Genomic DNA, 13,179 nt, shown 5'->3' with positions numbered 1-13,179 from the left:
ACACAAACTCCGAAACTATGCTATCAAAAACACACACACACACAATACTATAAAAACACACCCATACACACACACACACGGTAATATAAAAGGGGTGTAAATAATACAGTAAATAATGCAATAAATGTGAGCGACCGTCTGAGGGACCATTAGCTGAGAGGCATGTAGACGACAGGGGGGTTAATAGGATACAGACAGTCTGTGTGTTGGGGCCATATCCGCTCTGCCTGGGGGGGGGGGGGGTGATGTCATTATACTCATTATGTTATTGACAGTGATGAGGACCAAGAGGTACTTGGCTGCACCAATGGTATTGCCTGGGAGAGGAAGGGGGGTACTGGCATGATGTCAAAACACAGAGGGGGGAGAGGGAAGCAGAGAGAGAGAGAGAGAGAGAGAGAGAGAGAGAGAGAGAGAAGCAAAGAGAGAGAGGGGGACAGAGAAGCAGAGAGAGAGAGAGAGAGAGAGAGAGAGAGAAGAGAGAGAGAAGCAAAGAGAGCGAGGGGGACAGAGAAGCAGAGAGAGAGAGAGAGAGAGAGAGAGAGAGACAGAGAGACACTAGACTGAAGGGAACTGGCCAGTGAGAGCAGATCAACAGCATAGCCCCATGGGATACATGATCATAACCGTTCTGCTGATCCAGAACAAGAAAACAAGCCCTGAAACAAACACCAGACAAAACTAACACACAGTGCACCACACCCACCCACCCACCCACACACACACAAACACACAGCGAGCACATAGCATCCCGGGGTACACGGTATCTCAGATCAGTTCACATCTTCCTTTGTACTACAGTACCCTACACTGTACTCCCACTCTGCAACACAACAACAAAAAACCACTCGTGACGTTAGAATTATAAGGTTCTATCTCCATTTTTGGTCAAAATTGAGTTTTTTACATAATCTGATCCATTAGGTGTTTATTAATGCCTGTGTGGTGTTATTTTTAAAATGTTGACATTTTTGAGTTAGTAATTAATAAAATACAAAGGTTTCATCTCACAAAACATAATGGAATGTAAAAACTTTGACCCTCGATATCTCTGAACTGCCCTAAACGGAGATAGAATCTTATAATTCTAAGCTCACACACTGTAAACAGATTACAGATCAGTTGAAACACACCATACATACTCCAACTTTACCACAGCAAAGCGTAGGACAGCTGACCTGAGATCATTTCACAGCTCCAGTCCAGATGCAGCAGAATTTAAGACCTGTGTCTTGCCTCGTCCCACAGGGAATCTAATCGCTCATTTCCGCAGATTCATTTTGGGCGGCCCCACCTGCCTGCCTGGCTGTACAGCTAGCTAACATCTACCACAACCTCCTCCTCCCGGGGCTGAGGCGGGGTCAGACACATACACACATTATCCTTCTGAGGCTAGACCCAATGAGCTAACACTGAGGTTCACACACAGAGTTTATCAAGCTTAGCTCCTCGTGTAACCCTTTCTCATACTGCTTGTGTGTGTGTGTGTGTGTGTGTGTGTGTGTGTGTGTGTGTGTGTGTGTGTGTGTTCGCCTGACAGAAGAGGGTCTGCACTTTGTCGAATGTTCACTGTGTTGAAATGTCTCAGGGGGCTTGAGAAACATTAAAGAACAAACCCGTTTAAAAAGGTACAACTGGTTATCGGTGGTTCGTTTTAATTTCCTTCGTGTTGACATTATGTGAGGGTGTTTGTCCAAGGATTCTTCTTCCCAGATAGATCTATTTGGAGAACACTCCTCCTCACAGTGACTTACTCCCACTCTCTCTCTATACTGAACTGAACCACTATATCCCTACGTGCTACACATCTGGGGAGTCTGAACCAGAACTGAACATTTCATTTATGTGGAATGTGTTGCGTTCGCCACTCTGTGTGTTCATAAAATAACACATGCTCCCAGCACTGAGCCTGCACCGGGTTACAGCCATGCTTACCCCTGTCTGTAACAGACAAGCCTTTGGCCACATGTAAATCAAATTAAAGTAATCCCAGTGAAGGTCATGTTGTGTGTGTGTGTGTGTGTGTGTGTGTGTGTGTGTGTGTGTGTGTGTGTGTGTGTCAAGGAGCTGAGAGTTTCCCGTCAGCGACGGAGAGGACACAAAAGCCTGAGGGTTGAAGCAAATAGAATACAACTTGGGAGTACACCACACAAACACACACTGGTATCTTGGGGTTCACACACACACACACAATGTGAAAAAACGATTCAGCTCCTAGGGCCACCATGACTACACGATGAGCCCTTGGGTGTGTGTGTGCACAATAACAGACTGGGGGCTGGGGGGGCGTGCGCACACACACACACACACACACACACACACACACACACCATAAGTGAATACACATGACTCTGCTTTTCACATTCAGGACTAATTGAAGAACTCTAGCTTTTATCAGCTTAGCCGTGAGAGAAGAACGTTTCTGGCCCGGGACCAAGTCCCTGAGGTCCAGCCCATGATAAGCGCACACACCCTCCCCCCCATCATCCCCCATTGTTCTGTCAAACATCACACATTCCACAGCCCAGGCCAACTACACACACACAGCACACACACACACACACACACACATCCCCCTACCCACTACAAACACCCCCCTCTCAGTCGGTCCCAATGACCACTATAACACCATACACCGACACTCTGCAACAATCAGCTTCATTCCCTCTATCCCTCCTCATCCATTCCAAAAAATCATCAAATCCAACATCATCCACTGTGACGTCCTCCATTCCAACATGTTGTCCAGATCAGTGTTTCTCAACCCTTGACTGTGTTAAGGGACGAGCAACTTATGGACCTTCCTCCTTCTATCAAAAGTAGAACTTAACAATTCACTAGGGCTGCGTTTGTCATTTCGCTCTGGAAATCTGAGCGGTAGCACTCATGGAATGTCTCTTGTCCAATCAAATTACTTGGTCCACCTTTATGATGTTGAACCCAGTGAGTGCACGCTCCGGCGCTCTCGGAGCGAAATTTACAAACGCAGCCCAGACCTGTGTGGGCTAACACCCTGGGCCCGAAAAAAGGGTGAGGGAACCTTGCTTAATTGCCACCCAGGGCCTCAGCTGTTCTGTGCTGTGTTAAGAGTCAGACAGGGAAGATTGGTTGTTAAGATAACACACAGGGCAGCTGCAGCCAGAGACAGAGAGAAACAGAGGACTGGCCTCGGCTAAGGTCGTCCATAGGCCTTCACATAACTCAGCCAAAACTCTCCATGGTGGAACAAAGAGGGACAGGAAGTGAGGAGCAGGGCTGGGCATTTCTAACGTGACTCTAATATCACTGATAGGCAGAGAGTGTAAACAGAGAGGAAGAAGTGACATCTTTGAATGGAGGGGACGGAGGAATGGCCTGATAAAGGGAAAAAAGTAGGGGAAATAGGCTAAAACATTCACGGCCTTGAGGAATAGTAAATGGATGCGGAAAAACGATATGGAGGACAGCGAGGAAGAGGAAGAGGAGGATGAGGTGGAGAGCATTTCACAAACACTTACTCTAATTTCTTTATCTAAAGAGACTAATGGAGGAAATAGGAAAGGAGTTAAGATCTAGATTTTACATTTTGGCCATTTAGCAGATAGCCTTTATCCAAAGCGACTTACAACAAATCCATTTGTCTAAGTGAATCATCAGTCATCGTCAGAAAAAGTAATATATGCCAAAACCAGGGGCCATTAGCATTTACAATGCTAGAAGAAGGAATAATTTTGGGGGGGTAATATTATTATTTATTTATTTATTTACTAACTGTATAGCAGAGAAACTGCACAGGGGGGTAGTGGGGATGATGAGATGCGATGCTGAGGTCTTTAGGAGGGACAGTTAAGATAAGAGAATAAGAATATTCATACGATATCTGCACTAAAACACTGTAGTATGTTGGCTACAGTGTAGGGAGGGGGGCAAAGAAAAAAAGAAAGATGAAGCTGAGATACTGAGATACCTTCTTGGGCAGGAGGCTGAAACAGAGTGCTCTGGTTATATATAGCCAGGCTGGGCCGCCGCTGGGCAAATGCACCAGGTCTCTGTCACACTGTTCCATGTCCTATCTGTTAGCAGCACACCGACACCCATCCACCCATCCACCCATCCACCCAGCCACCCATCCACCCAGCCTCCACAGCCATACCGCCCCAGAGGAGGGCAGCAGACCTGGTCGGGGCCCCAGGGATGGAGGGAGACATATCCTACCCAGAATACAATGGGGCATAAACATAGGAATCTATGTGTGTCTTACAAAACACGCTCACAGTGGAGAACGCTGTGTTCGATTGACTTTGCAAGCGGTAACTGAGGTATTAGCTGCAATACAGAGACCTGTCTGTGTATGACAATCAGGGCACGTCCACGATGAAACACTAGTGTCTACCTAGGGGTAAGACGTTAAACTAACCTACCTTGATCTTCTTTCTGATATATTTAATAATAAAACCTCAAAAGGAACCACCCCTTGGATAAGTGAGAGAATTTAATAAGATCTAGTCAAGAACCTGGAGGGGGTAAAAGCCTAGACAGAAGAAACCAAAGCTAAATCCTCCTTCTGTGGAAAGTAGAGGGGAGAGGAAAGGGGACAATACGAACAGGTTCCCACTGCAGGCTGCATGGCCTCATTCCTCCAAATAGACATCACCTGCCTGACTACCAAGTCTGCCTGCCTCTATGTCTCTCTATGTCTGTGTCTATCTGCATACTTGCCTGTCTGTCTGCCCACTCCACCTGTAGCACAATGACATTGCGTTTTCTCCTGCGCCGAGACGGGTTGACGACCAGTGTTCGTCCTTCAGCTAAATAAAAAACTGCCTGCCTGTCCGTCTGCATGTCTAACTCCATATGGAGCAGACTGAGCATTCCTCTGAGATGGGGTTGACAACCAGCAGTGTTCCTCCCTCAGTAAATAGCCGTCATCTTCCACAAGACAACCAAAGACATACTGTAGACACTGTCTCTGGGCCATGGAGACAACAGAGCTCAGTCATCGAAGAAGTCAACAGCAGGAGTCTCTCAGAGGACCATTAGATGACAACACTAGACTATGGACTCCCGAGTCTGAAATAATTATTGTGGCGACACAGGTCCTGTACAAAACAAGCAGGAAAACAAAAGGGAGATGGGTGGAAAGAAAGAGGGGGGGAGGGGGGGTGGAGAAGGGGAGAGATGGAGAGAGAAAGAGAGAGGAGGAACACAAAAAACAGCTACAAATCACAGCCAACCCAGTTGATGAACTACTGCAATCAGTAGATACAAACATTCAGAATTATTGAGGACGATGTTTTGCACCCAATTGCCTCGGAAAGACACTTGACAACATGACACGATTCTTACATTCAGACACATGTTTATATATATGTTTATCGACAGTGAATGAAACGTTGCGGTGGAATGGTCCGTATGGACCAGTAAATTGGCACTGGAAGTCATATTCCACTCCGAGGGATTGGCCTACCCAAGATGGATGGGCCAAGATTCTACCTAGCCAATCCAGATGGCAAGGTGCAATTTCTACTCGTCACTTATCTATAATCTATGATGTTATACAACAGCCTGGGGGAGAGAGGAGGGTAGGGGGATATGAGGTTATTTGACAGTCAGGAGGACAGTGGTTGATGTGATTCTGCCAGCCAGCCAACCCCTTGCTTAACGATGTGTACGGTACTTGTGAGCAAGCATCACATGTTTCATGTTAGAGGCAGGGGTAAGAGTGTGTGTGACATGGCGTGGTATTAAATAGGCTATTTAGATAGAGGCGCGTCCTCTCTCCGGATAGAGAGATGCAACAGGACTGCAGTATAGAGGGATGTTTTACAGTGTTTTCTCTCTCTCTCTCTCTCCCCCTCTCTCTCTCTCCCCCTCTCTCTCCCCCTCTCTCTCTCTCTCCCTCTCTCTCTCTCTCTCTCTCTCTCCCCCCCTCTCTCTCTCTCTCTCTCTCTCTCCCCCCCTCTCTCTCTCTCTCGACACTGCAACTAGTAACCGCAAGACGGCGCTTAGAATTAGTACGTGTTTCGTGGAACAATTAGGGGGGCCTCCAAACCAAACAACTCGTTTTTTTCTGGGGACAGGGGACACCAAACGGGGGGGTCCCGGCATCTAAGGGGGGAGTTAGTTCACTCGTTTTAGAGACCCTCTTCGGATGTGATAGCCCTCAATTGATGTTCACTCGCATCATGACGTCGTTGAATGTTTTCAAACACGCCGCAACATCAAAGGGGGGGTGGTAGCCCCCCCAAGACAAGTAACAGGGGGACACCACATCTGCTTACATACGTAGTATACTAGCTTTAAGCCTGTAGAGTCTTATAATAGCTGGATATAGTCTACACCGGCTATCTGATTACATTGGCATAACATTTAAAAAGGTCTGAGAAATGCGCCAATCGAACATTATCATGACGCACAATGTCAATGACCATCAATAAATGCAGTATTTTTGGGGGGGTTTGAGGTTCATTATTTCTCCGTGTTTTTGAGAGAGAGCATCGTGGCCCGTTTGAGGTTCCATCGGTTTATCCACAAATAAAGGGTGCAGGGCCACGCCTGCATGGCTAAAATGAAATGTGCCTGTGCGTATTTAAGCCTACCGTTATTCCATTATCTAATAAAAAAAAATCTCCATATTGCACTGATGTCAAGCTGTGCAATAAGTGCGTTGAAAAGACTGCGATTGTTACACATTATGCATACAAGCTGTGCAAAGGCCTGTTTTTGCAAAAACACAACGCTGCACAAACACAATAGCCCCTTCCAAAGCAAGCAAACGATCCAACAACGGGAGGCACCGAAAAATTGCATTGGATTTATCTTGTGGCCTCCAAATCCAATCCAGTAAGGTTGATATAGCCTCTCAAATCTTTTATCTCCAGATCAGACACATTATTCTCCCAAATCCATATGACATCATCATATCTCCGCAACAGTAGCAGATACTGGGATAATAATAAAACAATCTGTGTCCTGTTTTAAGATGCGCTCCCTCCCGCCCAGGCACGTTTGTTGTCCAAAACAGATTTTTATTTACGCATAATAAACCACCCCATGCCGATTGTTGCATGAATGAAAAAACAAACATTCTAAACTTACCTATCAACAAATTCGCAATGCACTTCGCCGCTGGAGAAGCCTTGCAAACAGCACGCACGTAGCCCAGAGAATGCACGAAAAAACCGACGCAGGATCCCGCTGAATGAGTTCCTCTACTCCACCTCCCTCTTTACTGCAACATCATACACCACCGCCAACTGCAGTACAATCCTGACGAGGGGCGGAGAATCCAGCCCGCAAGCTCTTCACTCGCTCTCTAGTGCTAAACGGGTGGGATAGAGTAGTAAGGTACTGCACAGGGCTGCACATCACCTTATCAAATTGATTATTGTCTGATTTGGTCCAATCTAGCCAGCCGGTAAATCTTCTTTTGTCCAGGAGTAGATTTACCGTAGCCTAATCTATGTACCGGGAAAGCGTTCCCTTAATTGCCCTCTACAACTTGACCTACAACATTTTTATTTATTTTTTTATATATTTTTATTTTTTTTCTTGAGATTAGGACAATACAACATCCAACAAGAAAGACAGACACACATTAATACCCACATCACAATCTGGGAAAAACAAAACAAAACAAACAAAAAAACACAGAAAAACCAAAAACAGCAACAAAACAAAACTAATCAAAACAGAACAAAAAACAGAAACACAAAAAGTAAAACAAACACACAACAAACAAACACACAACAAACAAACACACAACAAACAAACAAACGACAAAAAACTAAAACAAAAAGAAAGCAACAAATAAACAAACAAACAAACAAAAACACAGGTGCGACCTACAACATTTAATGAAAATGAATGAATGAATGAATGAATGGTCTTTATATTGTCATTGATATAGTACAGGTACCAAACAACGACATTTGGGAGGGGGGGCTCCCCTGGTGCTAGGAAAAGAAGAAAAAAAAAGAAGAAAGAAGAAAAAAGAAGAAGAGTCCTGTTAAATTAAGTGACAAAAGCAAGTCTGAGGTCTTTTTGTTTATAGAATTGTTTTAGAATTCCGCGACTTCATCATCAATATTGGAGAGAGATTATGTTTATACTAGAGAGAGGACATGAAATAGGCTACTAAAACCCCAAAAGGCAATTAAAGTCCAAAACTACCCCATGGGATTATTTCCTCATTCACAAACAGTAACACGACTATGAAATACTGTATTTAATCTAGAAAATAGAGTTTGAAAAGAGGTTAGACAATAATAAGAGACAGTTTATTCTTATCCTTGACCCCAAAAAACATGCACACAAAAGTAGCCTAATCACCCTGCAAATCGGTCCACTCTGGTAGAAAGGCAGTGTCACTCACACACACACACACACACACACACCACACACACACACACACACACACACACACACACACACACACACACACACACACACACATGAAGCCACAGGACAGCTGGAGGCAGGGGGTTTTATGGTGTGTGAAGTGTGAAGTATTCAGTCACTCTTTGAAAACAAAAGGTTGGTGGGATTGAAAATCAGCAGGATTAAAAAAACAACAACACATTTTAGCTAAACAATCTTCCTTTAAAGATTAGCAGACTATTTATAATACCTGGATAGTATATAGGCCTACCAGTCTACCCTCAATTAATCAATTCAAACAACTGTGAGGTAGGACTTGGTTAGGCTTTTCTCATGTCTGTGATCGTGACAACCCAGCTCCACCTCAAACATCTGGGGGGTATTCCATCAACGTCGCTAAAGGAAAATCCTGGCTTATTTTGACAAGTCTCGCGAGATCTATCAAGATATGCCTGGCTCTTTTTAAGAGTCTCGCGAGACTTAACGAAATAAGCCTAGATTTTCCTTTAGCGACGTTGATGGAATACCCCCCTGGAGTCCAGAGAGAGAGAGAGATGAGCTTGGGTCAGAACATCCCATTTCCTCCTACAATATGTGTGTGTGTGTGTGTGTGTGTGTGTGTGTGTGTGTGTGTGTGTGTGTGTGTGTGTGTGTGTGTGTGTGCGAGCGTGCGTGCGTGTGTGCGTGTGTGTGTGTGTGTGTGCATGTGTGTGTAGTGATAATGTTTTTTTTTCTCCATGATAATAGTCAAGCTCTTTATATGGAGTGGAATTATTTGGAGTATTTTAAAACTGCAGCAGCTTACACACATCATCATGTATTTATATTTTTGGACACAATTTACTGTCCTTCCCGATTTTACATGGAGAGAAAGAGAATGTTTGTATGAGGCCTGATATCATGACAGTGTGTTTACAGTGTGAATGGAAGCCATACACACTAGCCCTGTAGTCCTGGTCCTATCCCTCATCCTGGTCCTAGTCCTATCCCTGGCCTTGGTCCTATCCCTGGCCTTGGTCCTATCCCTGGCCTTGGTCCTATCCCTGGCCTTGGTCCTACCCTTGGCCCTGGACCTATAGTCCTGCTCTTGCTCTTGCTCTTGCTCTTGCTCTTGCTCTTGCTCTTGCTCTTGCTCTTGCTCTTGCTCTTGCTCTTGCTCTTGCTCTTGCTCTTAGATCCTGCCATTCCAGCAGGCCTCCCCTGGGATGAATGGCAGGACAAGTTGATCTGTGGTAGATTCAATTCAATAAAACTTTATTTATCCCAAAGGAGCAGTTATTTCTGGGCTTAATGACAGGCAGATGAAGCATAGGCCTATACACTGGATAATTACATTACCACTAGGGTTAGTGTTAGGGTTAGGGTTACACAGAACCTTACCACTGCAGTACATAGAACCAGTGGTGTAGTCTACGTGATACGCAGGACTACGCCGTATACCCACTAAGAAAGGCCAAGGATTTCCGTATACCCACTTGAAAATGTGTGAGGATACGTAACAGCGTTTTGTGACAGAACTTTCACACTTTAATTCATAAACTTCACCCCGTCTGTGTTACGAAGCACTGACTTTTGGACCATTGGGACTGACTATAGTGTCATATACCATCAACAGGGGGGAAATGCGACATGAAATATGTCAAAATGCAGCACTATCGTGCACAGATCAGCCTTAAAACATGTAATGTTAGATATAATGTTAGACAGGGGGTGCAGATTTATTTTTATGCCGTTCCGAAATGAACGACATGAGGCTGGGAGGGAAAAATCACAGTATACCCACTAGAAAACACTAGACTACACCACTGCATAGATCCATACCCCTACAGTCCATAGAACCATACCACTACAGTACAAGTTTAAAGTTTAATGTTTATTGTTACGTCACATTACACAAGTGTAAGAGAGTAAAATGCTTAGGCTTCAGTTCCTGACATTGCAGCACAAGACATTTATTTTTGTTTGTTTATTTTTTTATTTAGCACACAAGAGATTGTGCAAGGAGGGAACGAAGCCCAGAAGGCTTGTACATAGTTCCACTCCCGTCAATATCTGTGTTTCAAATAAACATCAGGGAACACTTAATGCATGTCAATAAGAGAAAAGAAACCACAAACAAAATCATATCCATCGGGCAGAAAGGTAGGATAGCACATACAAACACAAGACAAGACAAAAAAATAAATAATAATACATAAGGCATAATTCAAGATAAAGGTGACAATAGTACAGGTAAGACAGGACACACTAGTGGTGCAACTAGTAATAATAGACAGTACAGTAGTAAAGTGGCTGTGAACTTACGTTGACTAGGTTTACGTAGTCTGTATATATGGGGTGTGCTTAGGGATGATAGTCAATTGTCTACAGTGGGCTTGTTCATGAGGCTGATCGCCTGGGGGAAGTAGCTGTTGGTTAGCCTCTGAGTTTTGGCCCTGAGGCTCTGGAAGAGACCTCCCCTTTTGGACAGCATCGGTTCGAACAGGCTGGGGTTGTGCCGGGATCTTTGATGATCCTCCAGGCTTTGCTGACACACCGTCTGTCATATATATCCTGGATGGAGGGACGCTCACATCCAGTGATGCGCTCAGCTGTCCGCACCACCCTCTGTAGTGCTTTGCAGTTGAGGGCAGTGTAGTTGCCATGCCAGGCAGCGATGCACCCAGTCAGTATCCTCTCGGCTGTGCCTCTGTAGAAGGCCCGCAGGGTCTTCAACCTCATGCCAAACGTATTCAACCACCTGAGGTGAAAGAGGCGCTGCTGTGCCTTTTGTTCCCGACCTTTCCTCCTGAAGTCCACCACCAGCTCCTCGGTCTTGTCAGTGTTGAGAGAGAGGTTGTTCTCCTGGTCTGTACTGAGCCAGGCTGTCGACCTCTCTCCTGAAGGCCTTCTCGTCGTTGTCGGGGATCAGGCCAATCACTGTTGTTGTCATCAGCGAATTTAATCACTGAGTTGGAGCCGTGCGTGGCCACGCAGTCGTGGGTGTACTGTACAGGGAGTAGAGGAGGAGGCTCAGGACAATACAATGATCTTACATGCTGACGTTGGGTTCAGTATGAGTACGAGTGACCCCTAGTCCTTACGGTCTCAGCACAGCTGGTCTGCATGGAAAATACTGGAGGATATAACCACTGACAGATGGTTTAACCAGGGACACATTTCTAATAAAATCTATGCAAAAGTCCATTCACAGATGACTACGTGTTTAATGCCAAAAATAATTCAGTACTTGAATAATGGATACTAGATTTCATCTTTAGAGTTTCTCGAGCTGGCTTGAGTCTTATCTTTTTGGACAGTTATAAATTCTGTATCTTTAATACATTCAGTATCACATTTGAAAGGAAGAATAAGTAATAACATCATGTCTATTTATATTGAACAAGCACACATGTTAGGCTATGCCTATATTCAAGGCGAGTGAACTAAGCTGGACGACCTTGACAAGGTCCTAGAATCCCAGGCTGAATGTGATCTGGTCGGCTTAAGGATGTGGAGGGGGGGTGGGGGGGGGGCATGATGACATAGGGGGTATTTTCATTCAGACACAAGATACCATGGTGAACATTGAAATGAGAGACTGTGAGAATGGGGAAAGGTCATTATATCTACCCCAGCGGCGAATAGGAGCTAAGCATCACCAGTGTCGAAGCAGCAGACTGGTGTTAGACACTTCTCCAGACGAAACTATTACTCAAAGACAAAAAGGAGACAATTGAGAGTGAATGAATAATAAACTGTCATCATCCCATGTATTTCTTTGCGGGTGCACAGGAAAATTACAGTAATTGCCTTCAGCTTTGTTTTTGCATAGCATTCGATGAAGCAAAAAATTATTGAAATCTAATCTCAAGCTAGATGACTAATATAAAGTAGAGAATTTCTATTTGTTTTGTACTCCATAGTACACCATTTACATGTTTAACTGTCTCTCAGATGGGATCCTTGTTATGATTAACCACTCTTTACAAACAGGTGTTTTTCCATCCTCACTAAAGACTGCTATGTAAGTAAGTAAGTAACGTTTATTTATATAGCACAACATTTACAACGACAAGAGCCGCCCAAAGTGCTTAACAGATAAAAAATAAAGAGAAAAGCAAGATAAAAGAGATAATATACAGATTAATATACAGAAGAAAACTGATGAAATAGAAAAATACACTAAAAGCAAGGTGCAGTACAAATAAAAGTGCAAAGAGTGCAGTGTCGGGAAGGCAGGCTCACCTCAGGTCAAAGGCCAGGGAGAAAATATGTGTTATGACTAGTTTTTTAAAAGCCTCAATGCTCTCGGCGGCTCTGATGTGGAGGGGGAAACTATTCCAGAGCCTAGGGCTATGGTGAAACCATCAGTCCTCAGCAAGTGTAGACCAATTTATAATCTCTCTTTTTTAAGTAAATGATTAGAGAAACTAGCTTTTGAACCGCTAAATGACTTTCTTACCTCAAACTCCATTTTTGAAGCCCATCACAGCACAGAAACGGCCCTGGTAAAGGTTGTCAACGACCTTAGAATTAATTTGGACAACAAAAAACTCATAGACAGACAAAAGCAACGTATGTTGGCCTCTGGAACTGCACTAAACTGGTTTAAGTCCTACCTCACAGGCCCTTGATGAATACTCATGTAAGAACTATAGCATCAACTGTGGAGTACTACAAGGCTCTATCCTGGGTCCAGTCCTTTTATATATGCTGCCCCATGGGGCGACAGGCGACATCAATTTTCACAGCTACGCCGATGACTCTCAGCTCTATATTGCTGTGTCTCCTGATGACATAAGCCCTATTGATACCCTCCAAAACTGTATTATAGACATT

Source organism: Nansenia antarctica, assembly GCF_963989245.1.
Source record: "Nansenia antarctica genome assembly, chromosome: 19".
Classification (NCBI taxonomy): Eukaryota; Metazoa; Chordata; class Actinopteri; order Argentiniformes; family Microstomatidae; genus Nansenia; species Nansenia antarctica.
This window is presented reverse-complemented; position numbering follows the sequence as displayed.